The following is a 12,997-nucleotide window of genomic DNA, read 5'->3' as shown; positions in this document are numbered from 1 at the left end:
TTCAAGTTTGGTGTTGGTGTTAGGTCAGTTAAATGTCAGCATAGCTACAAATTTAAAATGCGTCTGGTACTGCAACAAAGGTGTTGAGTTATTAATAATAATGTGATCTGGGGCCTGTTGCAGAAAGAGTTGTTTAAACGCTAGTCAATATATCAAGCGCAAGTCCTGAATACGGGTGCTTCATTGGCTGAAAATCAAGTTGCGCAAGATTTTTCGATTTGCGTTTGATCACAGCTCTTTCTGCAACGGGTCCCTGGATAATTGTTATAATTTTTTTTTTTCGTTTTTTTTTTTAAATCTCACTGCAATTTTCATGTTACCATCTCTAAATGATAGGATATGGTGTGTACATGTCAAGATGTGATGAAAGTGATCTGTTCTTTTCTCCTCTTTTTCTCCTTCTGGTTTCTCCTCCCTTTCTCTCCTCTCTTTATTCTTTCCAGATATATCATTACAACTTCACGACTTCCATTTACATTCGTCTAGTTTCCTTCTTTCTGTTCGCTCACCTACCTCTGCATTCTCCTTTTTCTCCACCGAAACTTTTTTCAAAGATCACATAGTTTACATATTTAGATTTGTGCATCATTTAAGGAAATATTACGATACTTTGTATGAGAACTTTATATGTAACTTGCATGTTTGCAAAATTGATCACAATTCGGCCTTTGGCTGCGATGATCTGTAATAAATGATTTTATCTATCTACATGTACATGTATCTATCTAACTCAGAATAGGTTTTTAGCAAGGGGAAGCAATCATAATTGTGCTTCGAACAGACTAACACCAACACCACCACTGAACTTGAAATCACCCATTATACTACATGTATCTTTTGGTCTCGACTTGATTCCATTCTGTTTGATAGACAACACCTGTTTCTAAATAATTGGATTTATGTACTGCTTTTCCAGAGGATACTGTTCTTACCCTGGCTTAAGCCCTAGCTGCCTCTTTAGCAGTGCTTGTGCTCTTAAGGAATTCATCCTGTACTTGCTCACCCCACCAGATGGGTGTTTTATAAAGCTGTTCGTAAAGCTGCGCACAACTGTACGCACAAGAAGATGATCTTAGGTGCTAAGTGAGCTACATGGGGATAGTGTGGGACAAGAAAGGTCACCAGTCCTTGGTTAAGTCTTGCATAATTATACGAACAGCTTTATGAAGCACCCACTTGGGTTGAGTGCAGCACGATGTGGATAAGTTTCTTGCTGAAGGGAAGTGCCCGAATGGTGTGGAATTCCCCCAAGGAAGCTGACAAGCTGACTTTTAAAGAGCTTCATTAAACAAGATATAAAGCGCGACAAGGAGCGGTGGAGATGAACTTCAATCAAAGTACATGTATGTGCAAACCAGGGGAGTGTTTCATGAAATACATATTCAGAGATTTCCACTGAAAACTGTTAAAAGCTACTGAAATGCTTGCATCTGATTGGCTCATACCAACTAAGTTCATGAAAAACAGTGGCAAGTTGCCTCCTGGGACACTCCCCTGTATTATATCATCTGCCATCTTGATTATTAAGGACGGTACAGTTGTTAAAGCCTCGGTGCAACCAAACTGAACATGAAGAGTTTTCTACATCTGCCCCTGTTGCTGTTCCCATAAATTGTATCTCCCAAGCTGAATCGAGAAAGGGCTAAAATCAGTCAAATCTGCCGACTGATTGCTTTACTATCTTATATTGTAAGCTCATTACCGTATGAAATATTAAAAGAAACCTTGGCTGCATACTTGGGGTATATATATATATGTGTGTTCTGTATGATATGTGTATGGTATGATAAGACAACTTGGATTGTTCTTTTCTATAAATTAAACATTTTATTTGTTCATGTTTTTTCACAGTGCCTATTACGATGATTAAAGCTGTTTTAGTATTAAGGATGGTTTTTGGTATTATTTATAATCTTGGAGCGCGGGAGTGACGTGGAGCCAAGAATGGACCTGTATATTATTGCCAAATACTTTCTTAGTCATGCACAGTGACTGATTTATATGTGGAACTCTTGTTAGGATTGATGACACTGAAAATGTACAGCATTGTGATGGAAATCGTGAAATTCATGTAGAATAAGTACTATCCTGTTGTGTAAAGTTAAATTTCACCTCGCAATTGTATTTAAGATAAAATCGACATAAAAAGTGCTAAAAATCAATAAAAAAAAGAAGGAGAGAGGGTTGGAATGGGAGAGGTGGCACGAGCAAGTATTACATTGTATAAAAACGCTGTACACATGTTCAAGGGTATGTATTGCTTGTTCTTTTTTCAGTTCCGGCGCGAGAGACGCAAATTCGTATTTGGACAAAATAAATGAAAAGGAATAAAAACAATACTGACGGAGGTGTACATGTGAATTATTTCTTGTTTTAGTATCTTGGCAAGTCTCACCATGGACCTATTACGTAATAGGTCCATGGTATCACCCAGGGAGGCATATTTGAAGACGGTACCCTGTCAGAATGAAATTGATTTTCCTTGATTTCTCAGAAGTACAGTTTGAACATGGACCTATCTCGTAATGGGTCCATGGTTTGTAAATTTGTGTTCAAATTTTGGCATTTCTCCTGTGTTTAGAATCGCATGAAAATCATAAGTCAGAAAAAATTGGAACCAGAGGGATTCGAACCTGCCATCTGCTGCTTGCCAGGCAGCGACTTAACCACCAGGCTATTCTGGTTCACGGGTAAGTCACAATGAACTGGAATACAAATACCCTCTATCCTCTACTTTCTGACTCATTAATATGCAAATGCCGTCCGCTGTGGACAATAGATAGTAAATAAAGTGGCTTTAATACTTTTTAATAGGAGGTAGTAATGATTTGTGAACAAATTTTTGGCATTACTCCTTTGTGTTAGAGATCGGATGCCCGATCTGTAATGAAAACCATAAGTCAGAAAAAATTGGAAGCAGTGGGATTCAAACCTGTCATCTACTGCTTGCCAGGCAGCGCCTTAACCACCAGGCTATTCTGGTTCACGGCTAAATCATGATGAACTAGAATACAAATACCCTCTATCTACTATCTGACTCATTAATATGCAAATGCCATCCGCTGTGGACAATAGATAGTAAATAAAGTGGCTTTAATAGGAGGTAGTAATGATTGTGAACAAATTTTTGGCATTACTCCTTTGTGTTTAAGATCAGATGCCCGATCTGTAATGAAAATCACAAGTCAGAAAAAAATTGGAACCAGTGGGATTCGAACCTGTCATCTACTGCTTGCCGGGCAGCAACTCGACCACCAGGCTATTCTGGTTCATGGCTATTTTGTCACGATGATTTGTTTGATATTTTATAGTTCAGTTTGCATATAAAGTTGACCTGCTCTATCAAAGTCAAATAATCCTCCAAGTCAAAGCAAATTTCAGACCAGGGTCCCGTAACAACACAAAGGTTAACGATTAAAGGGGAATCCTACCCAAATAAAACTTGTTTTTATGAGGAAAAGAAAAATCAGACAAGTTGATAGGTGAAAGTTTGAACAATGTTGTACAAACAACAAGAAAGTTATGAATTTTTAAAAGTTGTAAATATTGGTAATCACTATACCCATGGAGACTTCAAATTGGCCGCATATGGGATGTCATAGTGATGTAAGGCAAGGACTACTCTTCCATGTACTCCAATACATATTATGGCTAAACTGTCATTTTTCCCAAAAGTTTTATTTCAAATTATATTTTTCTTTCATGAGGACATACTACAATATACTACCTGGGCTATATTTAGATTACTGCCCCAGGGGAATGGGTACTTAGGAGAAAACCACAAATCCCTGATAATAAAGTACATGGCCTATGGGAAAGTTGTCCTTGCCCCTTGTCATAATTTACTTACACAGTTGCCAATTTGAAATCTACATAGTATTAGTGATCTCAATTTTAAAGCAGCTATAACTTTCTCATTGCTTGTCCGATTTCTTTCAAACTTTCACCATTCTGTTTAATTTATTTTTCTCCTTCCCAACATAATATTTTATGGCCAAGGCTGGATTCCCCTTTAAATTATAGGCTTGATTTACACACTTGTACATTGTATTCATTGCAGTCAATCATTAAAAAACAGTTTTAAAATGATTGTTAAGCTTTGTGAAACAGGCCCAGATTCCACAAAGCATTATCACATTTACTTCTCTTGACCCTATCTAGGCCGGGGGGGGGGGGGGGGGGGGGCCTCAGAGGCCGCGCAAATTTTTTTGACCGCGCTGCTCGCTGACTTTTTACTTTCAAGTCTTGCGCAACTTTTGAGACCAATTTTGCGTCACCCAGGTACATGGTTCCGAAATTACGCAATGGTGTTGATGGTGTTGATGGTGCTGGTGATGATGGTGTTGGTGGTTGTGATGGTGCTGGTGATGATGGTGCTGGTGATGATGGTGTTGATGGTGCTGGTGTTGATGGTGTTGATGGTGCTGGTGATGATGGTGTTGGTGGTTGTGATGGTGCTGGTGATGATGGTGTTGATGGTGCTGGTGATGATGGTGTTGTTGGTTGTGATGGTGATGATGGTGATGGTGTTGGTGGTTGTGGTTGTGATGGTGGTGTTGATGGTGCTGGTGATGGTGGTGTTGGTGGTTGTGCTGGTGATGGTGTTGATGGTGCTGGTGATGATGGTGTTGGTGGTTGTGATGGTGCTGGTGATGGTGTTGGTGGTTGTGATGGTGCTGGTGATGATGGTAATGGTGTTGATGGTGGTAATGGTGCTGGTGATGATGGTGTTGGTGGTGATGTAATGGTGCTGGTGATGATGGTGTTGTGGTGATGATGAACATGACACTAAAGGATTCAAAATAATTTGCCTCTATTCCTGACAAGAAAACAAACACTGAACAAAAGAGCAATACAGTCACGAATGACTTCATGTGAATTGGAACATTTACTTTGCATTTATAGCACAACATATGATTTTGTTTTTTTGATAGCACGTGACAAACATATTGAAAAAATTGATAAATTCTCTGATATTAAGATATACATTGTACAATATTAACAAATATACATATTATATATTCTTGGCATATGTTACACGTAATATACATCACAATATTTTCTAGATTCTAAAGTTTAAAGTCATACCTTAAAAAGAATAATTACAAAGCCACTTTGGCATGTGAAAATTTGTTCAATTTCGACACTCACTAGGTCACAAAACTATGTATTCAAATGCTCCAAAAATATTTCATGGGAAAATCAAATAATACATCCGACACTGAAAAGGACATCATATTCTTTTATAACAAAAGCTCTCCATCTTTTCCAATTATCTGCATATCTTATCATCAAGGTTGGAATTTTCATATCACCAGCACTACAGGATTGATTTTATTTTATTTCTTACTTATTTTTTTTATTTCCTTTTTTTTGGGGTGGGTGGAGGGGCAACTATATTTCACCTTTTCTGCAATTTACTTTGTGGTCAATGCAATCTTAGGACAAACGGTATTGGTAACAAAACATGGGGGCAGAATATAAATATTTATATAAAAATAGGATGAACTAGCATCACCATGCTCCTCAAATAATTAAATATTTGAATTTGTATAATCAAACATTTCATGTACATGTATTTTAAGACGAATAACTACAACTATTCTACTGGACAACTGAAAAGCAGTAAAAAAATGTCATTTAGATACAACACTCTGACAAAGATAATTTGATGGGAGTATTAAGTGCATTGCGAATCATATCATTTAGGGAAAAAACAATTAGTTGTGATTGGATGGGCTGTAGCTCTAATGCTGCACTCACTTTGTTGAATGTTTTATTTTAATACCCAGGGTAGCCACTTCAGTTCGGAAACTGTTCTGCCTGCGGGCCCTGCATAACATACATGTATCATGTTTTTATTACCCTTCTCCAATTTGAATGCTGAGCACCCAGCAAGAAGACGGAAGGTCCCATTTTGAAAAGTCTTTGGTGTACGCGACTTCGCCGGTGATTGAACCCACGACCTCCTATTCGTGAGGTGGGCACTCTACCACTGAGCCACAATGCCTGATTGATTACAAGGGAAAGTTTTCACCTGCAAAACTAACACTGCAGCAGTGATCACTACAAACTGACCAGTGCTTTCAAGTTTGGTGTAGATTATGGTGTTGAGTGTTGGTGTTAGTGTCAGAAGCACAATTAAAATTTTCTTCCATATCCCCCAGTACCTAATGTAGGTCATGTTATATTAAGACTTGTAATAAAAAAATGCAAAATTTCTATTACAAAATGAACTTACTTTCACCAGGGACCTATTTCACTGAATCAAACTGAATGATTTCAGTAGCATTGAAAATAGTTATTATTGCAATTTTTTTCATGAAACAACCCCCGAATCTGAGTTTACAAAAATTATTCAAATCACATCATTGATTGCTCGACACCTTGTGAAGTTCATCCGTGGATCAGTTGTACTTTGAGTTTGGTATTGTGCTGATATACATATCACAGTTCAAAACCAACATCAAAATGTGAACACCAAAAGGTCAACACCAAACTTAAATTCACCCAATGTCACTCTAGCTCTCTATGGTACTAGTACTGAATCAGGACCTTCTTAAATTAATCTAAAACAAAGTTTGAATGATGCAATAGCAATGATCAGTGGTTATATACATGTACACATGATATAGGGTTATTAGTCATAACGTTAAGACATCAATTTAAAATTAATCAGATGTATTATTATTATAAATTAATCACTAAGTAAATATTTGTAGGGCAAAGTATAATGTGGCATTGTAAATAACAAAAAATCATGAAGTCTTTATCAAATCACACATGGTAAATCTACATATATGTGTAAAGATATACTTTTGAATAACAAGTCGTAGATTGAGAAATGAAATCAATATTAAAATGAAATGTGGGATTTATTAGATTTACAACATAATAAGTGCATAAATGATTAATATTCAAATAAAATGTAGGATTTTATGTGAATTCTGTATTAAATAATGAATTACAATATTCAGAATAGGAGAAACGGCCATGGCTACAAAAACAAATGACTTTGAAAATTTGTTCACTGTACTCACAAGGATGAAGTATGGAAATTACTCTCATGATTTTTGAAAATGATCGAATACTCTTCATTAGTTTATAATCATTTGTAACATCCGATTATGAACAATTGAATATACATATAGTTTGAACTCCGAAAACAAGAAGTAAATACTGATCAGGAATTTTAATGATAAATCTCACTACAGCAATTACCAAATTCAGCCATAGAGGACTGGGAAGGCAACGATCATTTCAGCAATTGATCGTTGAGTTTTATCAACAGCTGTACAGAAATAAAGGTCTCTAATAATCACGATGCGGTCCTAAAATAGGTAAAAAATATATCATCATTCCCATTCTCCTTGTACTTGGCTTTGAAAGAATTAGAAAATGTAAAATTGAATGGAGAAATTGAAAATAAGCACAGTATGTTCAAATCCCAGCCATGGCGTAGTTTCCTTCAGCAAGAAATTTATCCACATTGTGCTGCACTCAACCCAGGTGAGGTGAATAGGTACCTGGCAGGAATTTATTCCTTGAAATGCCCCAGCGCTGTAAAAGGCTGCGGGGCTAAAGCCAGGGTAATAACATCCAAGTCCTTTGGAAGCGCATAGAGACGTTATTTATGTGTTATGCGCTATACAAGAACTGTCTATTATTATTATGTGTTATTTTTGCTGCACACATGCTGTATAGGTTTACAAGTACATGTGCATACGGTTGAGGCCAGAAGTTTACATACAACCAGGAATTTCAAAGAAAAGTTGACATTTGCCAAACATAATAAAATTTACTGTATCTTATATTTGTGCTATCATGACATCATATCATGACATTTCAGATTACACTTTTTGTTCATTGTTGACATATCATGATAGTACATGTAATATATAAATCATAGATTTGACATTTATATATTTCTTTGGAACGAAAAATATGATAACAATAGAATACATTTAGCATGAATATTACTTTTCTTCAAAGAAAATTCCACCTTAAATATACTTTAACCCCAACGGCATCCCAATCATGTGAAAGAGATTAACACGCCTTTCATTTGATACCAAATTTGTCATGGTAGAATTTATATTTCTGAAGATATAGTAAATTTTACAATGTATGGCAAGCACACAAATTTCACTGAATTCCATGGGTGTATGCAAACTTTTGGCCTCAACTCTATACATGTATGTAACTCACAAATCAAATAATGCAAGCGCAAACATCTAGCTGAAAGTTTTTGAAGTGATATTCAGGACCTGAAAGTGGGTCTTGATTTAGAATTTTTTATTGTAAACATGAAAAGGATGCTCCAAAAATTCGCCCTCTATGGTTGACCCTGATGCTTGCTGCAGGAAGAATCTCATAATACACTTCTGAATAATGCAATGTTCTTTGATACAATTTCAAGGCAAGAAAATACATTTTGTGATGATGACTGCATAAGATATGAGAAAATTACATTTTAAAAGTGGTGCTCGTCATCCTGGGGTGGTTTCACAAAGCTATTCGTAAGGCTAAGCATTACTTAAAGGGTGACAAATTCTTGAGATAAATGATACATCCTTATGTGGCTGACTTACATTCCTGTCGTGTGTAAACTTTTGAACCGCTCTATGAAACAACTGAGCAGGTTTTGAGATCCCTTGTGATATTGGTGAAATACAAGTGCACTTGTATTAAATGCAAGTGTACTTGTTATATACTTGTGTAATTATACAAGTTTAAACTTAAAAATAAAAACATACTCAAACTTACAGGGCAGATCACAACAGAATATTCCTATTGAAAAGTAACAATCCGATATTCTCCTCATATGCTTACATAATAAACATGACCTGTGATTGAGCGGAGAATTTGTAAGTAACACAAAACCAAAAATGCACGCTTCTACATCACAATTTCACAAACACAATCATAATACTCGAAGTGAATACAACATTGTAGTATAACTTAATGGCATTGCAAACAAAGCATTTGAATCAATTCATGTGGTAATTTGTAGGTGATGATCTGAATAAACTCTGCACAAATAGTTTCACACATATTCAATACTGATTGGTTGCAAAGATGTAATGAAATTTTCGTCAAGCACATTTCATCTTCCTTCCTTGATAATGTTTTATTACAGAGCACATTTATTTTCAATAGTAAAGGGATGACACAGATGTTCATCCCCCCCAATAAACAATAGGTTGACTGCATAAATTTACGTGTGTTTCAAGGAATGAATTCCTGCAAAGTCCAGATTTAACCCCATATGGATTGTATTCAGCAAGATTGGATTGATTTCTTGTTGAAAGAAAGCACGATTGCAATAAAATTGCAGAGTGTGCGCCAACCCTACAACACACTGCAACTGCAACCCGCTTTGTTGCAGTAGGACCGCGGACCAAATCTCGAGACATTTGACATTACAAATCTTTGGGGGATTTTTCTGTGAATTTGCTAATTCCAGCCAATCAGATTTGTCCTAGACAATGATGTCATGGCCAATACGCTGCACCACGAGATACAGCGTGCTGCGGAGCTGTTGCAATGGTAAATTGCCGATTGATCTTCTGACAACTCGTCCACTCACCACATGGTCTACTTCCTTTAATGCCATTCCGTCCATCAACATTTTCGTCTAACAACCATTCGGTCCAATCATCACTTCGTCCAATCACCATTTCATCTATGAGCATTTCTTCTCATAACCAGTTGGTTTATTATCCATTTAATTTCCATTCATTTCGCAAAATTAACACATAGTCCGATTAGACCAATTGGTACATGGACTAAACGGCTATTGGACCAACTGGCAATTAGACGACATGGCAGTGGACAAAATAGCAATTAGACCATGTGGATAGTGGACGAACTGATAGTAGACCAAATGATGGTAGATGAGTTGGCAATTGGATGAGTTGGCATCAGACCAAAGGGAAATAAACCATTGCAAAGTGTGCGCTGGCCTGCAATGCGATTGCATCGAGATGGGATTGCCAACTTGTTGCAATTGGATCTGGGTGCAATCACATCACATAGTGTGCGTGGGGCTTATCAAAACTATTATTATTATCATTTGTTTGGCATGACCTGTGCCTGGGAGGCGAAAAGCGAACTGAATCACTATGACCCGCAGGTCTCTCCTCCCGATATAACTGATTGGGGGAATGCAGGTGGACCACTACACCGCGGCTTCCCCCTACTCTTCTACGAATAGTGCAGTGGATTCTTAGCGTGCAAAGGTGGTGACTCTCCTCTACAGGGGGCCTCCATTTAACGTCCTATCCGAGGGGCGGAGTGTTTTCAATTGTAACATAGCCTGCATCTATGAAACATGGGAGAGACGTTTACACACAACGCACTGGCTTCAGTCATCCGCCCGGGGTGGACTCGAACCCACGATCTTTGGTTCAACGGGCAGACGCGTTACCGACTGAGCCAACACCGCTCTACAACAAATTCAAAAATCAGGCTTGTTGTTGCAAGCAAGTTTTGTTTATAATAAGCATGGACAGTAACAAATCGAAATAGTTGCTAGAAATCTACAATTGATTGCAAAACTTTCTGCAAAAATGGCCGAAAGAGATCTTTATGGAAAGGGCGAGACAGGGAAAAATTTACATGGGTCTGGGGGATGATTTAACCCTAAAATGCTAAAAAAAAAAAGCCTTGGAAAATCCCTGTTCATTGCCATATCCATTGTAGCAGATTCAAGCAGTAGGTTGTAATAAGAAACCCCCACTAGCAATTTTTTTTTCCTGGGGTGATAAAGGGGGATACAGATAAAGAAAAAGAGACAATACTGGCACTCGTTAAAGAAATCACAGAATACTTTATACTCCTTTTCTTGGCATTCTTGAGTTTTGATACATTAAGAGGTAGTCTGCTTTGATTCGATACACGATTGTCATCTAAAATAAATTACAAAAGGAAGTCTGCACCAGACAGGTTTTGGTTTCATTTATAGATAGTGACACATGTATATCTGTTAGTTAGAGTGATCAAAATAATCAGAACGAATGCCCCATGCTTCATTGTATACAAAAAATTACTGCAGTATGATGGTATTCAAACGATACTTTATTTAAAGTATTCTGAACTGAAGTCCGTATCAAATAGGCCATGTTCAAGTTCTGTGCTACTATTACAGGAAGCCAAGAATGTCATAAAGTTGTTTATATTATATGTTTTGCATTTTTACTGTGCCTGCCCCATCCCCGTGCTTTATTGGTGAAGATCTTTTTTTATTAATAGCATTCCCAGAGTTATGAATGTATTGTCTGACAAATTGGACCTAAGTTGGTTCAATTCAACTGCCACTTTAAATCAAGCCCGAATTTGTTATATGAATGAATATTAGTTGGGTTGATATCATTGTACTTCAGGGGTAAATATCTTTTATATATATTTTATGATATCAGTAGTGTGATATGACAACATTAAGCAGGAAGGAATATTTGCCTTTGAACTAATAGCTTAAAAAACTTATAATCATTGCCCTAAAAAGGAAAAGATATTTTTCCTTCTCACCAAAGTAATTCTCTTTGAGTACATATACATGTAGGTAATGATATGTAGACAAAAGAGAGTAAATTGTAGGCATAATATTAGAGATATCAAGAAATGATTTTCACAAAATGGGATACAAAGTGACCTTACAGTGTGACCAATTGTTCTGTGTTTGATCATGAAATTCCTGATGAATAAAATGCAACATCACTGAATTATTGAGATGTGTCCAATACTACTGCTACCTGAGCTAGTGGTTTTCTCAAAAGTGCATTAATCTAAACTGATTCAGAAATGAGTATAATGATAATAATTTACCTGCAAACATGATGCAACATAAAGTAGATGTGAATATAATACTTTGTTTTTTACTATACATTTGTTGAATAGTGATTTTAAAATAATATTTATTAAGACAAGTATCAAGGTTAGAGTATGACCTTAAACAAAACAAATGTGTCTTAAAAATCTATAGTGACAAAAATATTCATCATATGTTAGGCATTAAAGAGGTTAAAATGTGACCTTAACTAATCAAAATATTGTAAATTCAAACTCTCAACCAATTTTGAATTCTCAGACAAGCTAAGCTCCATGACTTAAAATTGTAACATCGACCTCATTTACACATACAAGTGAAAGCAGCGTGAGGCCGGTCTCACGCCACCTTGCACATACATGTATGTGGTAACACACAGTCAAGTAGACTGATGCCACCTTGATTTCGGTCCACCTCTGGAGGTGGTTTGAGGGCGCCTTTGAGACGGCGTGAAGGCGCTTTCTCGTATGTGTAAACACAAAGCGGACTGAGGTCGGTTTTCGGGAGTCACGTGGTCATTGGCTTGCGCAATAGTTGGGATACGTCATCATCTAGCTCAATTGTATTACCTCGGTATCACACGCTTTCAAGTGGCCCTGCCGCTGGCTGCCAAACCATATGGCCCGAATTCACAAAGGTGGTTTTGAAAACCCATGGTTGAGTCCATGGTTTATGTAGATTTCCTGTATAAATTACGCTTATTTTACCACACATATCAAGAAATGTCCAATGCTGATGAGCGCTTTTGTCACAGTGCGCCAAATTGAAGCCTGTTACCATGGTTATCCACGCTATTTTATTCATGAGTTCACAGTTTGAAGAGTGGACTCATTACTCAAAACAGTGGACTCATGAATAAAATAGCGTATATAACCATGGCAACAGGCGTCAATTTGGCGCACTGTGACAAAAGCGCGCATCAGCATCGGGCATTTTTTATACACGCGCCCGATACGCGCTAAATTAGGCGTAATTTAAACAAGAAATCTACATAAACCATGGACTCAACTGTGAGTTTTCGAAACCACCTTTGTGAATTCGGGACTAAGTATAAATGGGTGTTTGTCAAGGCGCCTTCATGGCGGCATCAAGCCGACCTTTCTGCTATGTGCAAACACACTTCGCAATTTTTTGGAAGCGGCTTAACGCTGGCGTGAGGCTGATTTGGTT

This window comes from Lytechinus variegatus, chromosome 16, assembly GCF_018143015.1.
Source record: "Lytechinus variegatus isolate NC3 chromosome 16, Lvar_3.0, whole genome shotgun sequence".
NCBI lineage: Eukaryota > Metazoa > Echinodermata > Echinoidea > Temnopleuroida > Toxopneustidae > Lytechinus > Lytechinus variegatus.
Note: the sequence above shows the minus strand (reverse complement) of the source record.